The 16,141-nt window shown below is 39.4% G+C and overlaps 1 long non-coding RNA gene across 1 annotated transcript in view; it reads left to right on the top strand.

The window, feature by feature from the left end:
• LOC118621461 overlaps positions 1–16,141 on the top strand; it is a 28,050-nt gene that overhangs the window by 8,938 nt on the left and 2,971 nt on the right. Inside the window, exon 3 of the long non-coding RNA XR_004957698.1 lies at positions 10,847–10,923. This is a non-coding gene — a long non-coding RNA (uncharacterized LOC118621461). The remainder of the gene's footprint in view (positions 1–10,846; positions 10,924–16,141) is intronic.

Genomic DNA, 16,141 nt, shown 5'->3' with positions numbered 1-16,141 from the left:
GCAAATCTTTCCAGAAGAGAGCTGCCTCTCCAGTTCTCCTTCCAATGCCAAACAACTCAGTTCTTCTCCATATGTCTCTGGTGCCTTTCAAGCTGCCTCCTCCACACTGGAGCCTGGAGGGTGCAAGTCCATTCATGAGTAAGTCCACGTGTGGGCCCTTTAAGAGGAACTGCCTGGGACTCCAGCAGCCTCAGCCTTAATTCCCACTGGTTTTTATAGCCAGAAGTTATGGGGACTTCTTTTCCTGGCACTGGAACCCTGAGCTGGGGTGCCTGATGTGGGATGGGGACCCCTTACTCCTCAGGGAGGACTTTCCCAGCCGAGGTATCTCTCCTAATTTTTATCCTCCACATGTGGGTATTGGACCAGCCTGTGCTTGCCTCCGCCCCTCTCGCCAGTCTCAGTGTGGCTTCATTTTTTTTTTTTTTTTAATCCTCACCTGAGGACATTTTTCCATTTTTCGTTCAGATAGAGTGGGAGGGAGAGAGAGAGAGAGAAACATCGACGTGAAAGGGACACATCGAGTGGTTGCCACCCGCACACCCAACCAGGGCCAAACGGCAACCGAGGTACATGCCCTTAGCGGGAACCGAACCCGGGTCTCTCTGGACTGCAGGCTGACGCTCTAACCGCTGAGCCAAACCGGCCAGGGCTCAGTGTGGCTTCTTTAATTTTGTATTTGTAGGACTTCCATTCAGCTCGAATTCAGGTGGTTCTGAATGATGGTGGTTCTGTAGCTTAGTTGTCATTTTGATGTGATTGTGGGAGGAGGAGAGAACTGCATTTACCTACACCACCATCTTGATGGGAAGTCCATTAACTACTTTAAATTTAACAGTCCAATGACATTTATTATGTTCACAATGTTGTGCCACCATCACCTTGGTCTGTTTTCATCACCCCAAAATAAAACTGTGTCTGTTAAACAGTTAGTTCTCATTCCTGCCATCCCACACCTGTCTGCTTTCTGTTTTTATGGATTTATGTATTCTGAATATTTTATATAAATGGAGTCATACAATGTGTGACCTTCCCTATCTGGCTTCTTTTACTTAGCATAATGTTTTTGAGGCTCATCCTTGTTGTAGCATGTATCAGTATTTCTTACTTTTTATGGCTGAACAATTTTCCATTATATGTGTATACCATAATTTGTTTATCCATTCATACATTGATGGTCTTTTGGGTTATGTGTATTTGTTTGAGTACCTATTTTCATTTCTTTTTCATATATACTTAGAAGTGGAATTGATGTATTACGGTTATTCCATGTTTAATTTTTTTTTTTATCCTCACCCAAGGACATTTTTCTATTTTTTGTTCAGATAGAGTGTGAGGGAAAGAGAGGAAGAGAGAGAGAGAGAGAAACATCGATGCAAAAGGGGCACATCGAGTGGCCACCTCCCACATGACCCAACCAGGGCTGGGGACAAACTGCAATCGAGGTGTGTGCCCTTAGTGGGAACCGAACCTGGGTCTCTCTGGACCGCAGGCTGATGATCCAACTGCTGAGCCAAACTGGTCAGGGCTCCATGTTTAACTTTTGAGGAACTGCTAAATTTTCCACAGCATCCAAATCATTTAATATCCCTCCCAGCAGTGTACAATGGTTCGTTTTTCCATATCCATAATACTGTAGCATTTCATTGTAGTTTTGCTTTACATTTCTCTGATAACTAATGATATTGAGCATCTTTTTATATGTTTGTGGCTATGTATATCTCTTTGGAGAAATGTCTAGTCAAGTCCTTTGCCCATTTTAAAATTGGATTGTTGGTCTTTTTGTTGTAGAATTATAAGGATTCTTTATATATTCTGGCTACTACACCTTTATCGAATATATGATCTGCAAATATTTTCTCCCAATATAGGTTGCATTTTCACTTAAAAAAATTGTTTTTAGATAGAGGAAGGGAGAGAGGGGTTGCGGGGGAGAGAGAGAGACAGACAGACAGACATTGATTGGTTGCCTCCTATGTGAGCTCCAACTGGGGATCGAACTCACAACCTGAGTATGTGCCCTGACTAGAAATTGAACCTACCACCCTTTGGTGTACCGGAAGACATTGCAACCAATTGAGCCACACCAGCCAGGGCTTCACTTTTTTGATAATGCCCTTTGATGCACAAAAGATTTTCTAAATTTTGATGAAGTTCAATTTATCTATTTAAAAAATTTTTTTTTCTTTATTGATTTGAGAGAGAGAGGAAGGGAGAGGGAGAGAGAGATAGAAACATCGATGGAAGAGAACACTGATTGGCCACCTCCTGCATGCCCCCTACTGGGTATTGGGCCCACAACCTGGGCAGGTGTCCTGACCGGGAATCAAACCACTGAGCCACACTGGCCTGGCCAATTTATCTATTTTTATTATTTGTGATTTTGGTATAATATCTAAGAATTCATTACCAAATCCAAGGTCATGAAGAGTTACCCCTCTGTTTTCTTCTAAGAATTTAATACTTTTAGCGTTAATATTTAGTTGAATCATTTTTAGTTTATATTTGTATATAATATGAAGTAGAGGTCCAACTGTATTCTTTTGCATGTGGATATCCAGTTGTTTCAGCACCATTTTTTTTTTTTCTTATTTTTTTTTTTCTTTTTTCTTTTTTTTTTTTATTTTTTTCTTTTGTTTTTTGTTTTTTTTCTAGCACCATTTTTTTTTTTAAGAGACTGTTTTTGCCCATTGAATGGACTTGGCAGCCTTGTTGGAATCAATTGGTCATAGATGTATGGGTTTATTTCTGGACTTTCAATTCTATTCCATTGGTTTATAGATCTGTCCTTATGGAGCTAGTACCACTCTGTTTTGATTACTGTAGCTTTGTACTAAGTTTAGAAATGGAGAAGTTTGAAATTGACTTCTTTTTGAGGTTTACTTTGCTAGTTGAACTCCCGTGAAATTTCATGTGAATTTGGAGATTGGCTTTTCCATTTCTGCAAAAAAGGGCCATTGGAATTTGGATAGGGATTGCATTGAATCTGTAGATCACTTTGGATAGTAGAGCCATTCTAACAACATTAAGTCTTCTGGTTCATGAACATGGAATGTCTTTCCATTTATTTAGGTCTTCTTTAATATCATTCAGCAACACAGTTGACCTTTGAGCAGTGCAGGAGTTAGGGGTGCCAACCACCCATGAAGTAAAAAATCTGCATGTAACTTAAGTCAGCCATCCTCATATGCAAATTTCTAACCTCTGATTGAAAATATAGTTGACCTTTGAATGTGGATTTGAACTATACTGGTACACTTATACATGGATTTTTTAAAAAATGAAATAAACTGTATTTTGTAGTTCTTCTGTATGTTTATTTTTATTCCTATGTATTTTAGGTTAAATTTATTCATATATATTTTTTAATTTTGTATGCTATTATAAGTGGAATTGTTTCTTAATTTCTTGTCAGATTATTCATTGCAGATATATAGAAATATAACTGACCTTTAAGTGTTGATCTTATAACCCTACAACTTTGCTGAAAGTGTTCATTTGTTCTAGTGTTGTTTTAATTCTTTGGGAATTTTTATATTCATAGGATCTGGGTATAGGTAGTTTTACTTCTTTTCCAATTTTAGATACCTAATTGTTCTATAATATCCAGTACAATATTGAAAAGTAGTGGTGAAAGTGGCATCTTTGGTCTTGTTCGTGATCTTTGGGGAAAAACTTTTATCTTTACCCTTATGATGTTAGCTGTAGGTTTTTCATAAATGTCCTTTATCATATTGAAGGAGTTTATATATATATATTTTATATATATTTTAAAATATGTTTCTATTGCTTTTTTAGAGAGAGAGGAAGGGAGAGAGATAGAAACATTGATGTGAGAGAGAAACATCGATCGGCTGCCTCCTGCACACCCTCTACTGGGGATTGAGCCCACAACCCCGGGCATGTGCCCTGACCAGGAATCAAACCAAGACCTCTGGAGTCCAGGGGACGATGCTCAATCCACTGAGCCACACCAGCAGGTATATTTTTTTATATTTTTGAAGTCCTCAATGTTTACCATGGGGATTACAATTAACATCTTAAATTTATAACAGTCTAGTTTGAATTGATACCAACTTTGCTTTGATAGTGTACAAAAAAATCTGCTCCTATATAGCTCCATCTCCCTCCTTATGTTGTTTTCTTACAGATTACATCTTTATACATTGCGTGCCAGTTAACATAGAATTATAGTTATTGTTTTCAGCATTCATCTTTTAAATCATAGGAAACAAAAAGAGTTACAAATCAAATACATAATAATACTGGCTTTTTAATTTACCTATGTGTTTACCTTTACCAAATTTTTTAATTTCTTTGTATGGCTTTGAGTTATTGTCTAGTGTCCTTTTGTTTCAGCCTAAAGGGCTCCTTTTATCATTTTTTGTAGGGCTGGTTTATTAACAGTGAACTCCCTCCGCTTTTCTTTCTCTGGGAAGGTTTAATTTCTCCTTTGTTTTGAAAGATAGTTTTGTTGAATATAGAATTTGTGGTTGAAAATTCTTTTCTTCTAACACTTTAAATGTGCTACCTGACTGCCTTTTGGCCTCCATGGCTTCTGATACGAAATCAGCTGTTAATCTTATTGAAATTCCCTTTAGTGATAAGTCACTCCTCTTGTGCTGCTTTTAAGATTCCCTTTTTGTCTTTATCTTTTGACAGTTTGATTATAATATTTCTTGAATATTATATTTCTTTGAACTTGGCCTGCTTGGAGTTTGTTGTACTTCTTGAATGTGTAGATTCATCTCTTTCATTAAATTTGGGGCGTTTTCTGCCATTGTTTTGAAATATACTTTCTGCCTCTTTCTGTCCTCCTTCTGGGATTCCCATAATGCATATCTTGGTCTTCTTGGTGGTGTACTATGGTTCCTTTAGCTCTGTTCAGTTTTCTTTGTTTGTTTTTCTTTCTGTTTGTCAGACAATAATTTCAATAGTTATGTCTTCAAGTTCACTCATATTTTTTTTTCTACCAGTTTGAATCTATTGTTGAACCTCTGTGGTGATTTTTTTTTATCTACTATACTTTTAGCTCTAGAATTTTTATTTGATTATTTTTACTATTTATCTCTCTCTCTCTTTTTTTATCCTCACTCGAGGACATTTTTGCATTTATCTTGAGATAGAGCAGGAGGGAGAAAGGGAGGAAAAGAGAGAGGGAAACATCTACATGAGAGAGACACATCAAGTGGCCACCACCCACATGACCCCAACCGGGGCTGGGGACAAACTGCAACCGAGGTACATGCCCTTAATGGGAACCGAACCCAGGACTCTCTGGTCCGTGGGCTGACGCTCTAACCACTGAGCCAAACTGGACAGGGCTATTTATATGTCTTTATTGGTGTTCTTTATTTGTTCATTCTCCTGGTTCCCTTTAGTTTTATGTCAATTTTTTTCTTACTCTGAGAATATTTAAGATACTTGATTTAAAATATTTGTCTGGTGAATCCAGTGTTTGGGCTCCCTTGGTGATGGTTTCTATAAACTTCTTTTATACCTGTGAATGAATCATATTTTCTTTATTCTTTTTATAACTTGTGATTTTTTTTTGTTTAAAATTGAACCTTTTGGATATTATAATATGTCAATCTGGGAATCAGATCCCTTTCCCATGGGTTGCTGTTGTCGATTATTGAAGGGTATAACTGTTCATCTGTTTATTGACTTTTCCAAACTAATTTTTCCAAGACTGTATTTCTGGTTTCGTGTAGTCACTGAAGTCTCTGTTCCATTATCTAAGCAGTCAGTCAGTGACCTGACAGAGATTTCCTTAAATGTTCAGAGTGAAAAACAAAACAAACAAACAAATAAAAACACCTCTCCTGGTTTTTGCAGATTGATTCTGAGCTGGAGCACTACTTTAGTGCTAAGCCAATTTGCCTAAAATGGTGCCTTAGCCTTTACCTCCTGGTTGCATGGATCCTAAACATCAGCCAAAGGTATAAGCCTAGAGTCCTCTCAAGTCTTCTGAACATGCATTGGTCCTTGGGCATGCATTTTGCATGCCAGATTTCCCCATACACATGGTAGCCTTCAAAGTCCTTATTTCCTTATGTGTCTTCCTCCTCATTCTCCTCCTGCCCCCCCCCCCCCCCCCCCCCCCGCCCATTCCCTTGCTTTATGCAGCCACATAGCATATGTCTTTAAATGCTTTCAACAGTTGCTACTTGGAAAGTTGCTCCAGCCTGAGGGGGTAAAACAAAGATCAGGTACCTCAGGGGACCACCAGATGGCAAAATTCTCAATCACAGTCTTTTGAGAACAAAGTGCATATTGCCTCCAGAAACGTGGCTGTTGTCCCCAAGGCTGCCACCAAGCTTGGGGGGTAGGGGATGGTAGACAATTAAGCACCAGTGTCACAGTGCTTTGTTACTGAAGTTTAGCTGCTGCTTTTTTCATTAAGCACACCACTGGTTGGACTCCACCGTAAGTTTTTTTTATTAGATTTCAAAGTTCTAAAAATGTTGATTCTATCAGTTTTTGCCAGCCTAATGAGAGCTTCAGTGGAAGAACTAATTCTTGGAGCTCTCTGCTCTGCCATTTCTGTGACATCACACTATGTTTAACTCTTTGAGGAACTGTCAAATTGTTTTCCACAGCAGTTGTACCACTTTACATTCCTACCGGAAATGTGTGATTTTCATTTTCTTCACATCTTTTCCACTACTTGTTTTTCTTTTTTCTTGTAGCCATCCTAGTGGGTATGAAGTAGTATCTCCTTATGATTTTGATTTGCATTTCTTTTGACTAATGATGTTGAGCATCATTTCATGTGCTTATTGGCCATTTGTATATCTTCTTTGAAGAACTATCCAAATCCTTTGCCCAGTTTAATTGGATTACCTGTCTAAGATCCATTTCTTATATATTATTTTATAGTCTTTTATCTTTTGTTTTTTCTAAAGGCGTCCCCCTCCTGTCTCTACCACAAAAGACAGAAGTTAATCACCAGAGACAACGCTAAACAGTTTTTTTTTAATCCTCACCCAAGGATACTTTTCTATTTATCTTCAGGTAGAGTGGAGGGAGGGAGAGAGAGGGAGAGAGGGTAAGAGAGAGAAACATCAATGTGAGAGAGACACATTGGCTGCCTCCTGAACGACCTCAACCAGGCCTGGGGATGAACTGCAACCAAGGTACATGCCCTTGACCGGAATTGAACCCACGACTCATTGGTCCACGGGCTGACGCTCTAACTCCTGAGCCAAACCACCCAGGACTATTTTTTTTTTAAATGTATCTTTATCATTGAAAATATTACAGATGTCCCTCCTTTTCTCCCCTTATTGACACCCTTTTCCCCACCTCCCTCCCCCTACCTTCACAGTGCTGTTGTCCATGTCTATTGGTTATGCATATATGCATATCAGTTCTTTGGTTTATCTCCCCCCCCCCCCCCCCGCTTCTTCCCCTCTGAGGTTTGTCAGTCTGTTTCCTACTTCCATGTCTCTGGCTCTATTTTGTTCGTCAGTTTGTTTTGCTCATTATATTCACAAATAAGTGTGATTATTTGATACTTATCTTCCTCTGACTGGCTTATTTCACTTAGCATACTATTTTCCAGGTCCTTCCATGTCATTTCAAAGGGTAAGAGATCTTTTTTTCTTATAGCTGCATAATATTCCATTGTGTAAATGTATCACAGCTTTTTTATCTATTCATCTACTGATGGACACTTGGGCTGTTTCCAGATCTTAGCTATTGTAAGTAGCGCTGCTATGAACAGAGGGGTGCATAAATTCTTTCTGATTGGTGTTTCAGACTTCTTAGGATATATTCCTAGAAGTGGGATCACTGGGTCAAATGGCAGTTCCATATTTAATTTTTTGAGGTAACACCATATTGTTTTCCATAGTGGCTGCACCAGTCTGCATTCTACTAGAGTACCCTTTTCTCCACACTCTTGCCATCACTTGTCGTTTGATGATTTGTTGATAGTAGCTGTTCTTGAAGGTGGGAGGTGATAACTCATAGTTGTTTTAATTTGTATCTCTCTGATGATTAGTGACATTGAGCATTTTTTCATGTCTCTTGGCCATTTGTATGTTTTCTTGGAGAAGTGTCTATTCAGGTCCTCTGCCCATTTTTCTTTTTAATCCTCACCTGAGGACATTTTTCTGTTTATCTTCAGACAGAGTAGGAGGGAGAGAAAAGGAGAGAGAGAGAAACATCGGCATGAGAGGGACACATCGACTAGTTGCCTCCTGCACGACCCCGACCAGAGCCAGCGATGAAATCCAATTGAGGTGCATGCCCTTAGCCGGAATCGAACCTGCGACTCATTGGTCTGTGGGCTAAAGCTCTACCGCTGAGCCAAACTGGCCAGGGCCCTCTGCCCACTTTTTAAATTGGGTTGTTTGTCTTCCTTTTGTTGAGTTGTATGAGTACTTTATATTTTTTGGAAATTAACCCTTTATCCAATGTATCATTGGCAAATATGTTTTCCCATGCATTGGGTTCCCTTTTCATTTTGATGCTGGTTTCTTTTGCTGTGCTTTTTAGTTTGATGTAATCGCATTTATTAATTTTTTCATTTGTTTCTCTTGCCTTAGGCAATGTATTGGTGAAAATTCTGCTTTGTGTGATGTCTGCGATTTTACTGCCTACATTTTCTTCTAGGATTTTTATGGTTTCACGATTTATATTTAAGTCTTTTATCCATTTTTAGTTTATTCTTATGTATGGTTTAAATGGGTGGTCTAGTTTCATTTTTTTGCATGTACCTGTTCAATTTTCCCAATACCATTTATTGAAGAGACTGTCTTTACTCCATTGTATGCTCATGCCTCCTTTGTCAAATAGTAATTGAGCATACTGTCTTGGGTTGATTTCTGGGTTCTCTGTTCTGTTCCATTGATCTATATGCCTGTTATTGTGCCATTACCAGGCTGTTTTTATTACAGTGTTTTTGTAGTGTAACTTGATATCTGGTATTGTGATTCCTCCAACTTTGTTATTTTTCAAGATTGTTGTGGCTATTTGGGGTCTTTTTTGGTTCCATATAAACTTTTGGAGTATTTGTTCTAGTTCCATAAAATATGTTGTCGGTATTTTAATAGGGATTGCACTAAATCTATATATTGCTTTAGGTAGTATGGTCATTTTAATGATGTTGATTCTTTCAATTCATGAACATGGTATATCCTTCCTTTTTTAATGTCTTCCTCTATTTCTTTTTTCAATGTCCTGTAGTTTTCTGAGAATAGGTCTTTTACCTCCTTGGTTGAGTTTATTCCTAGGTATCTTAATTTTTTTTTTTTTTTGTAGTGGTAAATGGGATTGTTTTTTCAGTTTCTCTTTCTTAGTGCTCATTATCTACAGTGTTAGAACTTCACACAACATAATGCAATTCTCAAATACAAGAAGGAGCATTTCTACCTGTATAAAAGTGCATGTTGTATTAATTAGAGTCTTTTGGTTATAACAGAAATCTAACTCAAACAAGTTTAAGAAAAAATGGATAGGGGCTAATTTATGCCTTGGTAACTGTGAAACAGGTAGAATTAGATCCAGGAGGTTAGAGATATCATCAGGACTCTCTCTTCTTCATTCTGTCAGCTGTGCTTGGCCTCATTTTCTCTCCACTCAGGGGCAAGATAGCCCTGAAGTCTCAAACTACCATGGTCCTTACATGCTTCTCTCTAGAAAATGAGAGTATATCTTTCCTTATAACACCAAAAAGTCTCAGGGAGGATATTTATTGATTAGTGTGACTTGGACCACACTTCTATCCCTAAATAATTATTGTGGCTAGGTAGATGAAATACTAAAACCAGGCCCTGGTCATAAGCTCAATTTAGGAAGGCAGAGTCTACCCTACTGAACAATCTAGACTAAGTTGAATTAATATAAAATGGGGGAGATGAGGTTCTCCAAAGGAAATGCTTCTAAGTAGAAAATAAAATGTCTCTATAGAGTTGCAAAAATTCAGTGCCTTCTTTGTTGCCATTCTCTTTGTGGCTGCTTATTAAGAGATGGGTGCTCACCTGGCCAGTTTGGTTCAGCTGTTAGAGTGTCGACCTGTGGACCGATGGGTCACAGGTTTGAGCCCAGTCAGAGGCATGTACCTGGGTTGCAGGTTCAATCCCTGGCCCCCAATGTGGGCGGCAACCAATTGTTGTTTCTTTCTCACATAGATGTTTCTCTCTCTCTCTCTCTCTCTCCCACTCTATCTAAAAATCAATTGAAAAGGGAGAGATAAACACAGAACTTATATGCATATGTGCATGAACAATGTATATGGACAACAAGCTGGGGACAGGGTGGGGAGGGGGGAGGGGGGAATCAGTGGGGGAAAAAGGAGAAACATCTGTAACAAAAATAAATTAATTAATTAAAAATAAGTAAATAAAAATCAATGGAAAAAATATCTCTGGGTGAGGATTTAAAAAAAAAAAGAGAGAGCCCTGGCCGGTTTGGCTCAGCGGTTGGCGCATCGGCCTGCGGTACAGAGAGACCTGGGTTCTGTTCCCGCTAAGGGCACGTACCTCGGTTGCAGTTTGTCCCCGGCCCTGGTTGGTTGTGCGGGTGGCAGCCACTCGATGTGTCCCTTCACATCGATGTTTCTCTCTCTCTCTCTTCCTCTCCCTCCCTCCCGCTCTATCTGAACAAAAAAATGGAAAAATGTCCTCGGGTGAGGATTTAAAAAAAAAGAGAGAGAGAGAGAGAGAAAGATGGTGCTCAAGTTTGTATCCCTACTAAGATACTGGTAATTGCTATCCTTTTTTTTTTTTTTTTTTTGGTGGTGATTGCGGTGAGGGGCCTGTAAGATATTAGAAGTAAAGATCTTATAGCTCTGCCTGTTCCAAAAACTCAGAAGAGAAAAAATCCAATCATTTTTTAGTTGGCAAGTGGCTGGAAATTGACTCCTGATTCTGTGACCTTGAGTTTAATGAAGAAACTGAAAAACTCTCTATAAAGGTAAGCATTTGCACTTTTCTTAACTCTTCAGATAAACTATTTTAGTTCCATTAACATAGTTTTATGACCTGGAAGGACTATTTTGGTGGGGGGAGGGTAGTGGTGGTGGTGGTAAGGACTGTTATTTTTGTTTTTATTTATTTTAGAGAGAGAGGAGGGAGAGGGAGATAGAAACATTGTTTGGCTGCCCCTGCACCTCCCCTACAGGGGGTCAACTGCAAATTGGGCATGTACCACGACCAGGAATCAAATCAGTGACCTCTTGGTGCATGGGCTGACGCTTAATCTACTGAGCCACACTGGCTGGGCGTGAGGACTATTCTTGTACATATTTTTAAAAATTACCCTTGAGACCTTAGTTAGAAGATATGAAAATAGCTGGTAGTTTACACCAAGGAGCATTGTCAACATTTATAAGCAAGCTGACCACCAAATCTCACTTCTCTTTTTTTTTTTTCCAGCACATGGATACATTTTTCATGCTGCAAATTATTTAGAGGTAGTTATTTTTTATTTTTTATTTTTTTATCCTCACCCGAGGACATTTTTCCATTTTTTGTACAGATAGAGTGGGAGGGAGAGAGAGGAAGAGAGAGAGAGAGGGAAACATCGATGTGAAAGGGACACATCGAGTGGCTGCCACCCGCACGACCAACCAGGGCCGGGGACAAACTGCAACCGAGGTACGTGCCCCTAGCGGGAACCGAACCCGGGTCTCTCCGGACCGCAGGCCGACGCTCTAACCGCTGAGCCAAACCGGCCAGGGCTAGAGGTAGTTATTTTTATACTTTCAGGTGAAATAGGCATTTCCAAGTGATAATTGAGAGACCAAAAACATCTTTGCATGGAAAACAATATTTTAAAGTTGTTATTTCTTCATGAGCATAGGTAGAGGGCAGCTATGTTGAAGCATCAGGGGATCCTTTCTTGCAGTCTTGATTCTGAATTAGTCCAGCTGATGCCACTGAATCATAAAATGTAGCCCACTCAATAGCTCCAAACCGCTAACCACAAGTAGCTATATACAGAGTACTCTCAACAGGTTCATGTGATGGCAAGTTGATGCTGGAAAAAAGAAAACAAAATCAGACTCTTGCAAGAACCATAAATAATATGTGATTATACAGCAGCAGTTCTCTGCAGGTGCAAGGATTAGTGTACTTTTAAGAAAGTATTTCAGTCTTTTTATTTTGTGTGTATGTTTCTGTTTTTATTTTTATTTTATTTTATTTATTTTTATCCTCACCCAAGGACATTTTTCTTTTTTTTTTTTTTATCCTCACCCGAGGACATTTTTCCATTTTTTGTTTAGATAGAGTGGGAGGGAGAGAGAGGAAGAGAGAGAGAGAGAAACATCGACGTGAAAGGGACATATCGAGTGGTTGCTACCCACATGACCCAACCAGGGCCGGGGACACACTGCAACCGAGGTACGTGCCCTTAGCTGGAACTGAACCCGGGCCTCTCTGGACCACAGGCCGACGCTCTAACCACTGAGCCAAACCGGCCAGGGCTATTTTTATTTTTATTTTTAAAGTAATATAAACTACAGAAAGTAAAGCTTTCTAGTTGGTATATTCAGAAGATGGAGAGAGAGTATAAGGGTTATGGGTAATAAAAGTTAAGAGACACTATAAAGAGAAACGAAGTTTTTGATAATTTATTACAAGTCACAAGCATATGGCCATGTACTTCAACAAGTCTAGATATATATAAAATTAGCAGAATTTATAGTTGTTATCAAAACTCACTGCAATGCTAACCTGACATAATTAGCAGCCATATTTGTAAGGTGCTTTACAGTTTACATGACACTTCCCCACATTCTCATTTGCTATGTATTTTAGTGATAGACATGATTGTTCTACCTGCTAATTAAGCTTAATTAGTAAGTTCTTGTTAGTTACTGTAGTTAATGGGGCTGGTTTCCTGGCAAAGCAAATTTTCAGTTTATTTATACTTTATTAGTTACCTAATATTTATAAACAGAATCAGTTTAAAAAATATACTTGTAGATCCTTATGTATATTAAGAAATAAACTCTTGTGTCCTTACTCCTAAGCAGCTGAGTTTCTCTTACTCCAGGGCTTTTGTTATAACAAACCTCTCAACCCCTACTCATCCCCTCCTAATCCCACATTTATCCCATTAGCCCTCATCTACTCACACTTGAGTGAAACTTGTGTATAACATTTAACATTCATTCACCAACAAGTATTTATTGAACACTGGGCTTCAGAGATTGAACAAGGCATAGGAAGCATACACAGTGGTTGGCAAAGCTGTCCTGGTTCCTGCCCTCGTGGAACACATAGATTAATGGAGTAGACAAAACCTAGACTGGGGATGGAGGGAGGTGGCAGACAGGAAGTTGGCAGACCTGTTTTATTTTCCTATTAAGCTACAAACCTAGCCTTTTATCGTGGGTCTCCATTTGCTTTATTTTCCACATTTGGTTCAGCACTCAGGGAAATCGCAACTGTCACTAGGTTGTACTCCCTCTATGCTCCAGCATAGGATGCTAAATGAAAGAGTGCCTGGGGCCAAAAGCCTGTTACTGAGTAGATGAGGAGGAGCTGAAGTTAGGCAGAATTAGTGAGGTGACGATACTGGGGAAGCATTTACAAAGGCCCTGAGGCAGGAAAAGCTTTAGCAGCTCATTTAGTCTGCTTGGAGGGGTTGATGCACCAGGAGAAATGACTAGAAGACTGAAAAGGTGTAGAACGCTGGAACCAAGTTAAAAACTTTATCTTGAGGGCACTAAGGAGCCATGGAAAAGTTTTAATTATATTATTTACCAGGATAATCCCTCTTCAGGTATAGCTGCTCTGAGCAGACCAGTATAGTATCCTTTCAGACTGAAACACATGGGCAGGTTATAGCAGAGACCATGCTTAGGAGCATAGAGTGGAAAGAGTATGAGCTCTAGAATCAGAATGCTTGGGTCTATATGATATTGAACAAATTTTTAAACTTTTCCAAGCTACTTTTGTTTACTGTACAGTTGGTAATGTAACATTTAACTCCCTCATCTGGTTGTTACAGGGTCAGAAATAACAAGAACAGTGCCTATAACTGGCACTCCATAGATGGTAGCTGTCACTGTTTTAGCAATGCTTTCTTGCTAATACAAATTTCAAACTCCTCTTTGGGAATGGAATTACAAAATTATATATTGTCAAATTGTGACAAAACCTTAAAGGTCTGTCTATCTTGCATCCCTTCTGCAACACTGATGATCAGTTGGTTTATTGTCCAGTGTTACTTATAACATCCAGAGACAGGAAGCTCACTGCTGTCTGAAGCAGTCACTCCATGTTTGGGCTCTATTAAAAAGTTCCTTTTTTTTTTTTTTTTTAACATCTTTATTGTTAAATGTATTACATATGTCCCTCTTTTTACACCCTTGACTCCCTCCTTCCCAATCTCAGCCCCCTCCTGCTTTCCCCACACTATTGTCTGTGTCCATTGGTTATGCATATGTGCATATCAATTCTTTGGTTTCTCTCTTTCCACCCCACATCCCCCCTTCCCTTTGAGGTTCATCAGTCTAACAACCAATCTGTACTTCCTAATCCTTTCATCTTTTTCACTCAACTCCCCTCCCATCTGACAACCAACAAAAAGTTCTCTGTATCTATGAGTCTGTTTCTGTTTCTGCTTGCTCATTTTGCTTGTAGACTCAATTGTTGATAGATATGTATTTATTGCCATTTTATTGTTCATATTTTTTTATCTTCTTCTTCAAGAAGATCCATCAACATTTTATATAATACTGGTTTGGTGGTGATGAACTCCTTTAGCTTTTTTTGTCTGGGAAACTCTATATGGCCATCAATTCTAAATGATAGCTTTGCAGGATAGAGTTGTAGGTCCCTGCTTTTCATCACTTTAAATATTTCTTGCCACTCCCTCCTGGCCTGCAAAGTTTCTTTTGAGAAATCGGCTTTCAGCCTATGGGAGCTCCACTGTAGGTAACTAACTGCTTTTCTCTTGCTGCTTTTAAGATTCTCTCTTTGTCTTTAACCTTTTGCATTTTGATGATGATGTGTCCTGGTGTGGACCTCTTTAGGTTCATCTTGTTTGGGACTCTCTGTGCTTCCTGGATTTGTATGTCTATTTCCTTAACCAAGTTAGGGAAGTTTTCTGTCATTATTGTTTCAAATAGGTTTTCAATTTCTTGCCCTCTCTCTTCTCTTTCTGGCACTCCCATGATGCAAATGTTGGTATGCTTGAAGTTGTCTCACAGGCTCCTTATACCATCCTCATTTTTTGGATTATTTTTTCTTTTTGCTGTTCTGATTGGGTATTTTTTGCTTCTGTATATTCCAAATCGATGGTTTGCTTCTTGGCTTTACCTACTCTACTATTGATTCCCTGTAAATTATTCTTTATTTCAGTTAGTGCATCCTTCATTTCTGACTGGTCCTTTATTATGCTCTTGAGGTCCTCACTAAGTTCCTTGAGCATCCTTATAACCAGTGTTTTGAACTCTGCATCTGTTAAATTGCTTATCTCCATTTCATTTAGTTTTTTTCTTGGAGTTTTGTTCTGTTCTTTCATTTGGGACATGTTTCTTTGTCTTCTCATTTTGGCTGCCTCCTTGTGTTTGTGTCTATGTATTAGGTAGAGTTTCTATGTCTCCTAGGCTTCCTAGGGTGGCCTGTTGTAGTAGGTGTCTTGTAGGGTCCAGTGGCACAGCCTCCCTGATCACCCCAGCTGTGCCCTCAAGGTGCACCCCTCATGTGGACTTTACAGTCTTTTGCTATAATTGAGTCTTGATTGCTGATGGCACGTCAATGGGAGGGATTTACTCAGGCAGATTAGCTGCAAGGACTGGCTATACCTACTAATCACTGACCTCTGACTACCTTGGATGATCAGCTGTTCAGGTGCCCACCACACAGAGCAAGACTTACTTCAGCAGTGTTCTGGTACCCACCGAGTTCACTCCTTGAGTGTGTCACTTGTGGAGGTGGTTGGTGGTGGTGCTTCAACGTGGTCTGAAGCTGTCCACTGGGTGTGTGGCTCTGGGACAAGGTCAGCCACTGCCTGTGTTATACCTGGGACCACCAGACATAAGCTACAAAGCGATCTGTGGATAACTGCTGCTTGTGCTGGGTTTGGAGGTGCCCAGGCGAAGGCAAATTGTGAACCAAGGCTGGCTGCTTTTAGTGCCAGGCCTGGGGCCTCTTAGCGAGAGGTATGGGGCTCGCTG

The sequence above is a fragment of the Molossus molossus genome, unplaced genomic scaffold (genome assembly GCF_014108415.1).
Source record: "Molossus molossus isolate mMolMol1 unplaced genomic scaffold, mMolMol1.p scaffold_m16_p_8, whole genome shotgun sequence".
Lineage (NCBI taxonomy): Eukaryota > Metazoa > Chordata > Mammalia > Chiroptera > Molossidae > Molossus > Molossus molossus.
This window is presented reverse-complemented; position numbering and strand designations above follow the sequence as displayed.